Source organism: Aedes albopictus, chromosome 2 (assembly GCF_035046485.1).
Source record: "Aedes albopictus strain Foshan chromosome 2, AalbF5, whole genome shotgun sequence".
Lineage (NCBI taxonomy): Eukaryota > Metazoa > Arthropoda > Insecta > Diptera > Culicidae > Aedes > Aedes albopictus.
Genome location: NC_085137.1, coordinates 23,190,596 through 23,206,366, shown reverse-complemented (window position 1 = coordinate 23,206,366; position 15,771 = coordinate 23,190,596). Strand labels below are relative to the sequence as shown.

General features: G+C 37.1%; 1 protein-coding gene across 3 annotated transcripts in view; it reads left to right on the top strand.

Annotated features, from left to right (window-relative positions):
• LOC109623404 (beta-1,4-glucuronyltransferase 1) overlaps window positions 1-15,771 on the top strand; it is a 416,723-nt gene that overhangs the window by 211,672 nt on the left and 189,280 nt on the right. The window lies entirely within an intron of this gene.

The window sequence follows — 15,771 nt, the reverse complement described above, 5'->3', positions numbered from 1 at the left end:
ATTGGCAGTTCCAATGCCGACTAATCCCTCAATGTCAAAACTAGAAAGAATAGCCTATGATTAAAAGAAGGAAATATTTCTATGTCAAAAAATTCCTTCGAACATGATTCGGCCAAACGACCATTCGGCCAAATGGCATTCGGCCAAATGGCGTTCGGCCAAACGGCATTCGGCCAAACGCTATTTGGCCAAATGGCCGGACACCCCGCTGGGGATTCTTCTACAAAATCTACACATTTATCCACAACTTTCTGCTGCCTTTAGAATGCCTTTAGAAAACGCCATGTCCTTTTCAGAAACTCTTCCGGTGGGTTTTAAGAAAATAATCAAGGGATTTTTCCAAATAAAAACTACATGAATTCCCCTTCACAGATTAATTTAAAAATTTAAAAAAAAGTTTTATTTTGGATATTCAACTAGGTAGGATTTTCCAGAGATTTAATAATGAACTCTTTTATAAAACATGCACGTTTTTTTTGAAATTCCATTAAGTTCTTCAAAAACATCCTCAGCATTTTATAAAACATTGTTTTTTTTTGGAAATAAATCGAGAATTTACGCCAAGTAATCAAATTTAAAATCTTTCATGGATTTTCTAAGAGCTTCTTCCAGAGATTCTTACAGAAAATCTTCCAGGGATCCCATCAGAAACTTCTTCAGAGATTCTTTCTTAAAATCTTTCAGGGACTCACTCGGAATTTTTCTCCACAGATTCTTTCAGAAATTCCTCCGGGGGTTTTCCAGGAATTTTCCGGGGAAATTTTTATAGAAAATCTTCCAAGTGTTGCAGGAAAACTCATTTAAGGATTTTTTTTTAAACTCCTCCAACAATTTCGTCGGATTTTTCAGCAGAATTTCTTAGAGTTTTCTTCAGTTTTTCATCCAAAGATTAAAAAACCTTTCACAGATTTCCTCAGTAATTCCTCCATGGATTCCTTTACAAATTCTTCCAGAGTCTCCTACAAAAATCTTTGCACTACAAAAAAAAAATCACGGATTTAATGAGAAATATCTTTAGTGATTCCTCACTCAAGTCTTTCAAAGATTTTCTATAAAATATACCATATATTCCTTTTTAAGTTCTTCTAAAATTTCTTTAGAAATTCTTCCAGAGCTTCACTAAGAAAATTCCCTAAAGATTCATTTAAAAAACCTCTAGAAATTCTTCTAAGTATATCTTTGCGAAATTCCACTAGAGATTCCTGTAGAAATGTCTCCAAAAATTACTCCTGAGTTTCTTTATAAAAATCTTGCACGGTTTGCTAAAAAAAATCCTCTGAGAATTACATTGGAAATTTTTCAAGGGGCTATTCTAAAATTGTTCTAGAGATTCCAGAAATATTTTCAAGTATTCCCCTGCACTTCCTCCAGGAGTTCTCTCGGAAAATCTTCCTTGGATTGCTATACACATTCTTTTAGTGATGCAGAAAATTTGAAAATTGTTTAGATTTTTTTTTTCAAAATGTTCTTTATATACTCTTCTCCAAAGAGTTCTTTAAAAATCTACAAGCATTGATTCTAAAATTACTCCAGAAATTTCTTCATGGTTTCATTCAGCACAAAATCCATGAATTTCTTTCAAAATTGCTTCATGGATTCGTCCAGGAATTTCTTCATAAATTTTCACAAGGATTATCACAGAAATTGCTCCAGTCGTTACTGCGGAAATTCTTTCTGGGAATCCTTCATATATTTTCTAAGATATTTTCATATATTTTCCCAAGGATTTCTTAAAAAAAAATCTTTAACGAATGTCTTTGACGGAATTCTTCAAAAAATCCTCTAAGAATTCGATCAAGGGATTTTTCTGGACTGGAAAACTTTTAGTTGTACCTTCAGAATTTTTTAGAGATTCTCTTGGAGATTTCCTATTGGTTATTTTTCAGATTTATTCAGTTATTTTTATGCCACTTAAAGTTCTCGAAAGAATGTATCCAGAATAAGGTTATCAGCCACTATTGATGTGCCGCATGCATGGGTATAGTTCATTTTTACGTTTCACCACTTCCAGCGGGGCACCCGTAATCGATTCCATGACACTACCGGTTGTCCTAAATATGGTCTGAGATTATTTTTCAGCAGGTTATGTTACATAAATAAAAGAAATTAATTATTACAAAGTATTAACACTTCACGATACACATAGAACCATACAAATGCAGGAACATCACAAATTGACGCAGCACAACACATAACATAAATGTGTCCTGTCCTCCAGATGGATAACACTAATGTGTAAAGTGTCGAAAATAAATTAACTAACTAACTAACTCCTTCCGATCACAGGATGACGAGGTTTCATGCATAGGTTTGAGTTCATAGCTTGGTTTTGTCTAGGAAAACTAATCCTTATCGGGCATCCCGTTTCGGGTTTCGACACTTGAGCTCAATAACTTGAAGTCCGTGGCAGGGAAAGGTTTTTGCCTCTAGTACTTGACCTCTGCCCGAAATGACCTGAAAGTTGGCAATCAATATTGGATTGCATTTCATGGGCCTCTATTTTTCCAGAACCCTATAAATGTGTATTAAAACTCGGGGAATATTTACAAGTTAAAATAAAACATATAACACAAAGAACGCACGAATATAGAATTTATAACACATTTAACAATTATTCTGTCTTATAATTGTAACAAATACTTATTTATACCCATAACAGTTACCTAAAAAGATCCGAATTTATGTGTCGCATGCATAGGTTGGTATTTATTGACCAAAAATTGAAAAGGGCGTAACAAACATTCCGTAATTCTGCTTCTCCCATTTCTCATGTGAGTATTCCCTAGTTACTAGTTCATATATGTTCTGAGACTATTTTCATGCTCATTAATCAGGTTATCGAAAAAGCCACTATTTGATGTGTCGCATACATGGGTTTGGTTCATTTTTTTATTTGGCCACTTCCGGCGGGACACCCGGATCTGGTTCCGGAACACTACCGGTTTAGATATTGACTGATACTATTTTCCTGCCTACGGTTCATCAGGTTATCGAAAATGCCACTGTTTGATGTGTCACTTGCTTAGGTTTGGTACACTTTTATATTTGGCCACTTCCAACGGGTCACCCGGAACTAGTTCCAGAACACCTTCGGTTCAGATATGGTCTTAGACAATATTCCTGCTTAACGTTCATCAGGTTACAGAAAAAGCCGTATTTTGAGGTGTCGCATGCATGGGTTTAGTTCACTTCTATATTTGATCACTTCCGGCGGGACATCCGGAACCGGTTCCGGAACACTACCGGTTCAGTTATAGACTGAGACTATCTTCCTGCTTGCCGTTGATCAGGTTATGGAAAATGTCGCAGTTTCATGTGTCGCATGCATGGGTTTGTAGCATTTCCATTTCTGGCTCTTTCCTGGGGTACCGATCCGGAACACCTAAATGACGATAACTCCGGAACGGATGAACCGATCCGAACCATTTTCAAAGGGTCTAGATCCCGTGTCAAATGAACCGTCGGCCATTAAAATTGGTTGAGGTTTACTACCTAAAAGTGATGTGAGTTTTTTTGTTCACACTCAACCATACACACACGCGCACACGCACATATACAGACCTCACCTCAATTTGTCGAGCTGAGTCGATTGGTATATGTGTCTCGACCCTCCGAGGCTTCTATCAAAAAGTCATTTTTGGAGTGAACATATAGCCTTTCCAGTACACTTAGAGTACGAGAAAGGCAAAAAATCCTCTAGGATTTTGTGCAGAAATTCATACATCGATTCCATTATAAGTTTCTCCGGCTATTCCTCTACGTCAGTGGTGCTCAGGCTGGAGGATACTGCAGGCCAAATTTACAATTCGGGATCGTCCGGCGGGCCGCATAGAATATCGATGAACAAAAACAACAATAATAATCATTTTACAACACATTTATTGAAAATCTAATCCGTTCAGAACTTGTGAAAGGTCAAACTTGCTTCATGTAGTTTTTATTTTTCGTTAAGTGACAAAAATTGACTTTTATGGTTTTACAATATATTTAGCAGAACTTCAAGTTTTTTGTATTTAAAGGAAAACAAAACACAATTTAGATTCAAAGGCTTGCTTTAGAAAATTGTTTGAGTTTTAAATTAAAATTTAAACAAACAATTTAAGAGTCGCCTAGATTGCCTTGAAGCCACTTTCTTCAGAATTTCTTTTGAATCGCTCCAAAAATGCTGGGTCTTCTTTTGAACTTTATTCTGGAGTTGGTTCAGGAGATTTTCAAGCAATTTCTTTAACAGCTTATCTTAAAATAGCTTATTCAGAAAATTTTCTGGAGTTTCTTTTAGTATTTCTAGAATTCCTTTGGAATGTCTCCAAGAACTTTCTTGGATTTACCTTTGCAATTGCTCTGAAGTTACTTCACGAATTTTTCATGAATCTTTTCCAAGTATTTCTTCTAGAATAGCTTCCGGATTTTTCCTGAAGCTTCTCTAGAAATTTTCCTGGAGTTTCTCGAAGATTTTAGTGAAGTATTTCCATAAGTCTCTTCTGGAGTTGCAGCTAAAGATTTTTTATTGAAGTTTTTTTAAAATTTCTTGAAGTTTTCTATGAACTTCAACATAAACCAGAATGTTTCATAAATATTTCCCAAAGTGCCTCCAGGGATGCTCCTATGCTGCCATCGAATTTTATCCTAAAGATGCTCTGGATCTTTTCTGCTTCAGATTCTTTACAATTATTTCTGACAGTTTCCTTAAAATTATCTTTTAAAAATGCTTCAAGATTAATGTTCAGATTTCCCTCAGGCGTTGTTGCAATTGATCCTGGAATCTTGTTTGTAGTTTTCAGAATATATTTAGTTGATCCAGGAATTTCTTCTAAAGTCGTTTGAGATATTTCAGCTACAGTGGCACCGTGGCACCAGAACTATTTTTCGTGACTGGTTTTGCGGCTTAGCTATACGACGCCGGAATATTTCGGAGTCGTGAGTTCGAATCTTACCGGAACGGATTGTTCTTTTTGTATTTTTAACATTTTATTTGTGTTTAACACTGTGAAAATTGATCAGCTTAAACTTTTCTGTTGGATTTTTTAAGAAACTAACGAGTTATTCCAAAAAATCGTTAAAAAATTTCTGTACCTCGAAAAGTACTCCGCGGGCCGCATCTTAAGGCTTGGAGGGCCGCATGCGGCCCGCGGGCCGCAGGATGAGCACCACTGCTCTATGTCTCCGGAAATTCTTCCATGTGAATAGTTTAATATTTTTTTCTGGAATCCGTTCAGAAATTTCTCTAGATATATTTTTACGGGAATTCCTTCAGAAATCTTTTAGTAGTTAATACTCCACAGATGTTCATCTATTGGTTTCTCCAGATATTCCTCCAGGGATTCTTTAAAAAAACTACTATGGGGCTTTGTCTAAGAGCTCTTTTACAAATAATTCAATAGAATCGTTAAAGTTTTGCAAGGAGTTTTTTTTTCAAATATAATGCCATGAATTTTATTCGAAAATTTTCGCTTAAAATTCCTTCAGACATTCCTCAAGAGCTTCTTTCAAAAATGAATCCAGAAATTTCTACAAGAATGCGATAAGAGTTTTTTTTAAGTTCTTCAGGGATTCATTTTGATTTTTTTTTTTCGCAGAGATTACTTTCTTTATGGATTCTCTATAGATTTTTTATTAATCCATCTAAGGGTTCCTATGAAAATTCTTAGTAATTCTTTAAGCATGATGAGCATTTTCCAACAAGTTGTTTTTTTCATACTACGCCTTACCAGGACGCGATTTCCTTATGATGAGAAAAAAAAACTGAGGCCGATTGCTAGATTTTTCAACAAAAAGATGCATTTGAGAGGAACAACCCAAGGAACAGAACTGCCTGAATAACAGTTTTTTTTTTAAGATAAAGCTTGATTAAGAGTACTTTTAACCACTCTTGTAAGCAAAAATATGTGTGTTGTGTAAGATTCACTCGTCGATGCTTTCTTATTTCTTAACCAAGAAATGTCATAAGAAAAATTATCCAAATTATGTTCCTAAGGTACAATACAGTCATTTCATTGGATTCCGGAGCAAAGCAACATACGGACGCCGAAATTTGGAAACCTTGAGTAATCAGCTCTGATTTTACCATGATCACCAATCAGTATGTGCAACCTCTGGTTGAAAACGGTGAAGCATAGTTTCTTTTAATAATGCATTATTCAATCTTTTGTGAGTTGTGTCATTTGTACTAGAAATGTATTTGTACACAAGCTGTCCCGGCAAACGTCGTACTGCCTGCCTACTATGTTTTTTGACGTACAGCCCCATAGGAACGTCCTCCGCAAAGTCATCTGTATGGGAGCCCCCCGTTCCAGAGACCTGAGAGGTCCCGCACTAAGCTAAGAACCTCCCCCGGCCTCAAAAATACCCACATGCAAAATTTGAAACCAATCGGTCCAGCAGTGTTCGAATCCATAACGGTCAGACAGACAGACAGACCGACAGACAGAAATTATTTTTTATAGATTGACGTCCCGGGTAGAAGAAAATTACTAACGAATATCAAATTTTGCCATTAAAAATGAATAGCTGAATGGCAAAATTTGTTATTGGTTTTTTTGGGAATAAGAGCTAAAAGAACAAAAATAATAACTGACTTTGTACCGGAAAATAGCTCAAAAATAACTAATTTTGTTTGTTTTGAGAATAACTGAATAAGTTATTATCGAGTTATTGAGAACAAAGTAAGAACACAATAAGTTATTTCAAATAAGATCATCATAATTTTTAATTTTGTTCTTATGTTTAAAAAAATACCTTATTGTAAGTTCTGAAATGTTTTGCCCTTGGATTGATCTTATAATAACAAAATAACTTACTAGAACTTTTTTCTGGAACAAAGTGAGTTATTATTTTTTATTCTTCAAGCTCTTATTTCTAACAAACCAATAACAACATTTGCTCTTCATAAATATTCTATTTAAAATAAAATAAATACTAAATAACTCATCAATAACAAAACAAGTGATGATTGCAAAATATGCAATTAGGATGTTATTTTACTTAGGATGCTCAGAATAACTTATTTTGCTATGATTGCATATTTTGTAATTATTCAATTATTTATTGTTATTCAATAATAACTCAGAAATAACAAATTTTGCAATGATTACATTTTTTGTTCTTAGCGAGTTATTTAGTGATATCCATAAATAACATAAGAATGATAAAATGAGATATGATGGCAAAATTTGTTATTATTTTGTCCTTGGTTTGTTCTTCGCCTTTACCCGGGGTATTGCTGCTGGACAAACTTGGAGTGGACAAGCGACAACCTGTAACGATACATACGAATTTCAAAGGGACACGAGGTGAACAAGCGGTACAACAAGACTTTAAGAGCTAAAAACTTCAGCTTGTTTCAAAAAGTTGATTGATTGATTTGTCTCTATTTAAGAGACATTCAGCCCTTGGCTGGTTCGTCTCTGTTTCAAAAAGTCGTACACTAGCTTCATGTTATCAAGATCAAGCTTGCTCAACACATCTTTAAGTTTAAGATCCATAACCGTGTCTCAGACTAATTGTTATGTGCACTGTGCAACGTCACCGCTGCATGTAAAGATCAACAATTGAAAAGGCCGCATCAACATTGCGTAAGGAAACACGTTTCTGTCGATTTAGAGCCGTCTTCGACTCCTTAGGGCAACCATTGATGAGAAGCAGGTTTTGTCCCAGTGGGAACGTTACGCCAAGAAAAAGAATAATACCGTCCATTGAAATTACCTAGTTACGCCAATGGATCTTCACTGCAAGTTGATGGCTATGAAAACAATCGAAGATGTTTGTTGTTGACTGCATATCGTCACACACTTTGTCCAAAGTGTAGGTAATGTAAGCTCTTATCAACTTCAACCGAGTGGCATTTCGTCGCGCCGCGCTGAAAACGTAAATTGTTGTTCAATGTTTTCAAAACCGAACCGATGAATGAGCCAATGGGTACTCCTCCAAACCACCCGCGCTCGCGCACACTGTACTCAACGATCCGTGTCTTGGGGCGCGTGCGCACACACACGCCACTAGTCACGACCGAATCGCAAATGAATCGGCGCAATTGATTGCTTTTAATCGGTTTGACGATGCAACCGATGTGACGTGACGATGACGGCGACTTGGATGGCGGCGATGCAGTGCTATGAAGTTGTTTTAATTGTTGTTTGAACAATACCGACGACTACGACGTCGTCGTCGTCGTCGTCGTCGGGGGTGGTGGATGGGCGATCAGCCATGTGTCGCGGGGGGTCACGGCCTCAAAACTACTATCCATTTGCAATTTGCGCATCCATCGCCGCCGCCGCTGTCAGGGGACACCGGAACATTGGCGGAGGAGATAATGGAATCGATCAATTTAGATGGGTATTCGATGCTGTCATTGCCTGGTGCACTTACTCACTATCAGCCCCACGTGTTCCCGCCTGGGAATTATGCAAATAAGTTTCCTTCATGTCGCTGATCAATGAATGGAGTGATGGTATCATCGGTAAAATATTAGCGAAGTGAATGGGAATTGAGTTGTATTGCAGTAAGGTTAAATAACTTGATAAATGATTGAATCATTTGTATTTTTTTGCCGTATTCCATGAATGTGAAGTAAGTGTTGAGTTTTAGAGTCTTACATATCTAAATGATTTCACAAAATTTTGAAAAAAAAATTTAACGTAATAAAAATCGTTGAGATTAAGTTGGTCGCACTACCATCAATTATCATGAATAATTGGCGTTTCATGTTAATGTTTTTGCCTTTCTCGTACACTAAGTGTACTGGAAAGGCTATATGTTCACTCCAAAAATGACTTTTTGATAGAAGGCCCGGAGGGTCGAGCCACATATACCAATCGACTCAGCTCGACGAATTGAGGTGATGTCTGTGTGTGTGTATGTGTTCATTCGACGCGGAATCTGGTCCCATTGTTTCCTATTGAAAATGGTTCAGATCGGTCCAGCCGTTCCGGAGTTATGGCCATTTAGGTGTTCCGGACCGGTACCCCTGGAAGGAGCCAGACATGGAAATGCAACAAACCCATGCATGCGACCCATCAAACCACGGCATTTTCGATTATCTGATGAACGGTAAGCAGGAAAATAGTCTCAGGCCATATCTGAACCGGTAGTGTTCCGGAACCGGTTCTGGGTGTCCCGCCGGAAGTGGTCAAATATAGAAGTGAACTAAACCCATGCATGTGACATATCAAATCACCGCGTTTTATATAAACTGATGAATGGTAAACAGGAAAATAGTCTCAGACCATAAATGATCCGGTAGTATTCCGGAACCGGTTCCGGGTATCCCGCTGGAAGTGGTCAAATATAAAAGTGAACCAAATCCATGCATGCGACACATCAAATCGCAGCTTTTTCTATAACCTGATGAACGGTAAACATGAAAATAGTCTCAGATCATATCTGAATCGTAACATACCGGAACCGGTTCCGGGTGTCTCGCCGGAAACAGCAAAAAATAAAAGTGAACAAAACACATGCGACACATCAAATCGTGGCCTTTTCGATAACCTTATTGTGCGGTTAGCAAGCTAAGCCCACATTAGAAACTACTGGTAGTGTTCCGGAATCAGTTCCAGTTGTCTCGCCGAAAGTGGCCGGATGTAAAGAGAACTCTAGCGTAACATGTGATAAGGGCCTACTTCCAAAATGTAAGCATTGTGAAGTCTGCTTAAGATGGTTTCCATGTATATTCAAAAACACTATTTAGATATCAAACACTCTATTAGTATCACTTATGCAACAAATGACGCACATAACTGCTCCCTACATGCTGTCTAGCGTAAAAAATAGTATACTACATTGAAATTAGTAGAAAAATTGAGTTTCCGAACAGCAATGGACATTGGCCCTTTTGAAAATTTTCATCGACTTGGGCTCCAGTACTTTGGTCCTTTGACAATAAGCAAACCACTTAAGCGTTGGTACATTGGCCCTTTGAACAACGACGAATCGAGCCCCTTTGAATTGAGATTATTTTGAACAAAAAGTTAGTTTGCATAAATTTTATTATATTTTACGTGATTATACAAAAAAGAATCAGATTCAAAGCAATACCATAAAAAGTCCATGTAACTTTGGCCTAAATAAATTTGAGATCTAGTCCAACTTGAGCCCTTTTACGTCGACTTAGGCCCAAACGGAACTATGAATTTACTAAAGCGCTTTAAAAAATCATCTAAAAAGTCATGTTAAAATGGGTTTTTGCGTGGGTGAGGAAGTGTACCGATAGATTACGTAACACTTGATAGGAATAACAGAAAATCTCGTTTTTTACATTTTCAACTTAAACCCTTATCACATGTTACGCTAGAACTAAACCAATTTTCGCGACACATCTAATGGCTTTTTAGGCATCCTGATGAACGGTTAACAAGAAAAAATAATGATGATTAACCTGGGCTTGTTAGGGGAATATCTGTAAGTAAAATCGTCTTGTACTTGACTCGTCGAGTACTTGACTGAGTCGAGACAAGTACAAGACACTGAAGAAGATCTTACAGTTGAGGTCGAAATAAGTATCTGTCAAAGGATGCAAATTCTTAGTGGAATTCAAAGGAACAGTACTTAACACGATTTTCTTTTTACTTAAGAAAAAATATCTCAGATCATATTAGGGAGAACTAGTAGTGTTCCGGAATCGGTTCCGAGTGTCCCTCCGGATGTGGTCAAATGTAGAAGGGAACCGAACCCCATAAGGTTTTTTTTCGATAACCTGATGAACGGTTTTCAAGAAAATCGCCTCAGATTACGTTAGAGACCACCGGTAGTGTCCCACACATTTTACATGAACCCTATAACCAATGATGATAAATTATAGCCGAAAGTGTACAGAAAAAACTTTGTCAAAGTGATCTGTAAAAAAAGTTTAGTCCTAGCTTGTAATTGTAATCTTAGTATGGATCAGCCTTCAGTGAAGGTGGTCAAGCAGTCAACTGAAAGAACTGATACTTTCAGCTGTGCCTATGCGTTGAACATAACATCGGAATAAGTGCCCCGATGATGACCTTGATAAATTTCTTGATTTTCTAAATAATGTATTCTCATGCTTCAGAAATTCGTAGGTGGTACAGTTCCACATCGCTGTTATGAGAATTTCCTCCTTCTCGTCCGTTACCAAAGCACAGAGATTTGGGGCTGATCACTGACTCTAAAACAAGATTGATTGCGTCGTTGGAAAGATCATGAGAACTATTCGACGAGAAAGGCACTATCACCACTAGGTGGATTAATCTGGGTTTTTTTAATTTGAGATAATCTCGCTTACAAAAGTTTCTCACTAGCAAAAAGATTACAGTTATATAGAAATTGATCTGTTGATCTAAAAAAATCGAGTAGTGCTCTTTGAAACGTTAATAGCGGCTATCGTGACGTCCACGTTTGGACTCTATGATGTTTGTACCTAACCATCCATGGAACGCAAACGCATTGAATCTATAACATGTGCTTCAAATTCCTTAAATCGATGTATTTTAAACTGTAATTTACCATTTTGCATGCTACCCAAAGCCACCATCGACAAAATCGTTTTACTTCGAAATGATTCCAGAGAGGTTAGCTCATGCCAACCGTTTCCCATACAAACTACCGGAAAAAAGTGTTTATCATCTGCAACAATAACGATAAACGGCCATCGCCAGATGAATGTGGCCATTTCGTGCCGGTTATCAGATACACTTCTATAGTCCCTTTGGAAACGGGCCATACCTAGTTCAGTCACTATCTGAAACTGGAACACTTCAAAGCGCAGCCAATCTATTTTGATCATGGTCTGATGTACGACAATCTAGCTTGGGTAGATTTTATTTCCCGATGAAAAAATATGAATTCAAGGGACGAGAATGTCGATACGGTTGCCTTCGGTGGGTGTCAAATGAACGAGTGTCACTCTGAAGGATGACAAACTGACACTGAATGTCCAAATGGATCATTCATTCTACTCTACATTGTTGTTGGAGCGATTACTTAGTATTGCACAAACATAATCTGTTTACAATGCCTTCAATAATCTCGGCCAATGCTCTGACCTCGTTGCTTATTCAGAAAACTTCATTGAGATTAAACAAATCAAAAGATTGATTCATGCGGAAAATCTTTTCAGCTCATGCCAACCATGCACACTCATGATGAATCACATATTTATCTGTTACGTTACAACACGTAATGCGCATACCCAACTCATCATAATCATCATCAGCCAGCAGCATCTTCTTAGCCTCCCCCAACTGAATATCTAACAGCAGAGTGCAGTTAGACTTTGTCAATCATCCTCTCACTCCCGGGCGGTATGGAATGGTACATGCATCAGCAGATGCAGTCAGTCTGACCGGCCGGTGTAAAGTTCTGACTCTGAATCTCGTTCGGATGCACCGACTGACTTGCACGTTGTACACATGATGACAGCAAACTCCACACTCTCACTTTGCCTGCACTAGCGCTTTATTCGAATGCATTAAAGCGAAACGTTGCAACTGTGACAGTGGCAAGTGGTCTGGTCTGGTTCCACGTTAAGAATTGCGCACCCATCTAAGAAGATGGTACTGTCAGGATAAGGTCGGATTGGCACGTGATTGTCTACGTCTACAAGATTCATAAAAGCTAATAAAGATTCAACGGATGATCTATAGATCTTTGAATCTCTCGACAGCGTATTTCAGAATCATGGCTGGAACAACTTTAGTTTTTGCAACTTTTAATATTTTTATCTGTGATTTTTCCTTCTTCTAATCATAGGATGTTTCATCAAGTTATAAGAAAATAAAATTGTATCAACCAAGCTAGTTCATTCCGGGACAAACGGCATGACTTCCTTTTATTCAGGAAAATAGAACATTTATAATTTAGAAAAAAAAAAATATTCGAGGTAATGGAATTCGGGAAAGTGTCATGGAGTCTTGCTCTGTTTGTCATAATGTGTCATAACGGCAAATATATTTTCGGTTTATTTTGTCAAAGTAACCTATGATTAAACATTTTACTAAAACATTTCATTTTGACAAGTGTTGTGCTGTGTGAAAGTGAGCACAGGTGAGGCTCGAATATCTGAATTTCACACCGGTTGAACGAATCACCCGGGTAATTGAGCCATTGTTTTTTTTTTTAGCTTTTTTTGCGATAAGGAAACTTCCTTTTGGGGATTTATCCAAAGTAATTCCCTCTGGGGATTTGACCATAAATAAATCCCTTTTGTGGATTTCTTCAGATTCTTTTAAGGATTTGTCCATGAATTCCTTCCAGAAGGAAATTCGAGAGAAAACTCCTGAATGATTCTCAGTAGAAATTCCTTCAGAATTCCCAGAATGAAATCCTGGAGAATTCCAGTAGGACATTATGGATGACTTTTGAAGACGATTGTGAAGTAAATCTAGCAAAAGAGCTCTTGAATGAATTCAAAAGCTTAACCATGGAGGATATTCCAGAGGAATTCCCGCCGGAATCTTAAAAAAGAGCTCTTAGTGAAATTCTAGAGGAAACTTCGGCAGGAGTCCTATAAGGAACTTTTAGAGAACACCCTGGATGAATCCCAGAAAGAACCACTTGAAGAACTTCTGATGATATCCCATAAAAACATTGGGATCTCAGGATGAACTTTTGGGGAACCCAACAAGGAACCCCTAGAAAAATCTCAGAAGGAATTTCTGTAAGATTTTTGATAACCATTTATTTATTTCGAACTCGAAGTTCTGACGCGTGTGTTTACAAATTCTCTAAATTGAATCTCTGAGGGCCAAGTCTCTGCATTCATTACAATTGTTTTCCGTATCATATCAAGTACAACCAAAAATGAAGCATAATCTAATAGCCAAATAGCCTAACATTGTTCCACTTTGGTACCAATTTTATAAAGTTAATTTCCTCCTTCTTCTTCTTGATTTCAACTGAGTGTCGAACCATAAATTCGACTTCTTTTTCTGTAGCAAAGCTATCAATGTTAGTTACACTCCCGATCAAAAGTTTGGGGTCACCCCCTCAAAAACATGTCATTTTTTTAGGCCCATATCTTCGCCAATTTGCGTCCGATTCCAAAACCCTAGGTCTCGTTAAAAAAATAATAAGTCAAAGAAACTTTGAACATGATTGAAAAGAAACTTTTTCAAAAAATTATGTATGTAAACTTAACCTAAAGTTGCCAAATTTTCTAAAAAATGAATATAAACTTACGGTAGTGTCGCTGGAAATTGGGACGACCAAATTTTAAAATGAGAGCGGTAAAATAACCCATTTTCTATTAGCTTTCAACTGCTTTTTACAGAACTTAGCTAATAAATCTAGAAAAAAAGTTATAAAGTAAATTAACTCTTCATGTCATCCACCAAAAGTTTGGGGTCACCCCTCAATAGTTTGGGGTTACTATCGTAAAACATGAAAAAGTGATTTGTTGATATCTTTGTCATCTTTCATTCAATTTTAATTCTTCTTGGCTTATTTGAAACACAATGAATGATACTTACTGCATATACATTGAACCACATTGACTATGTGCCAAGTTTTTCACTAGCCCAATCACTATTAATCAATGGTTTAATGACGTAAAAGCATTGCTACCGTTAAATAATGTCTCTGTTGCACACTTTTTTCCAGATATAAGACCAAGCCCACTCATGAGCTCCATCAAGCGTTTTAACGTTAAGTAGAGCCCCGAACAAAGAAGCGAACCGCACCGGTCGCTGCTAAGTAGGGCTCGAAAGTGAAAAGTTTACGTACGGTTCGTAGCAGGGCTTAGAATATAGAGACACGCAAAGTACGGTCTCTATCCGTAGGCTCGTGCGCTCTCTCGCGTTTAGCTCTCTGGGTAGCGTAAAGAAGAGACGAAAGAACATGAGTATGGATTTGTTGCCAGGTAGTTTCTAGAGAATGATATTCTTGTTTTGTATAGGTAGGAATTTATTTTAGTTTGCATCAAATATTTAAAATTTTTATTTTTACTTGCTTTGAAATTTTCAACCAAATAATATCATAGATCATTACACGAATAACACAACAAATTGTCTGACATACAATTGTGATAGAGCGACAATACAAAAATAATAGGTTTAAATTGTCAAGCTTTGCTTAAATATGTTATGAATAAAGTTTTCTCTTCTTCCCCAATTTTAGGATCATCCATAATGAAAATGTATTGATTTTCTCCTCAAAATAGTTACGATTGTTCATAATCGCACCTTTAGTTTTTGATCCGGCCGATCGTTTCGAAACTAATATTTGAAGAAATGTATAGTGATTCAGTGAGTTTTGCTATTTTAACACGTTCTATTTGAGCCGTGGTTTCCACGCAGCAAGTAAAGTTTGGTTACGCACATTTAGAAAAAAGTCCAAATAAATAACTCGCGAAGTTCGTTCCGACAAGTTCCAAAATTATCGTCATCCGTCGCAGATTCCAGTGCGTATTTTCTAACCCGAAAATATACCATTTGGCGGTAATAAGTGACCACAAGGTTTTCTTTCTTCACTTTCCGGGCTGAGATCCCCCGCTTTAAAAGAGCTGTGCCTCGCCTTTCGTTTTGTCGTGTATATTTCGAAAAAGGCAAAGGAGTTTTGGTTTGATTGCTGCTTTTGAAAATGGTGGTCGTCAGTGGGTGGTTTAATAAATATAAATTTAAAAATATAAATTAAATAAACGAGACATTAAGAAGAAAGTGTGCGAAATGGGTAACTTCACCCTTGTAGAAACAATAGGGCAAAGCAGAAAAAAAATCTGCGAAGACCACATGTGAATAACACCGATCATACAGAATAGGAGGTTCGACATTAGATCTATAAAAACAACCCAACAATTGGGGAGATCTTTCCAATATT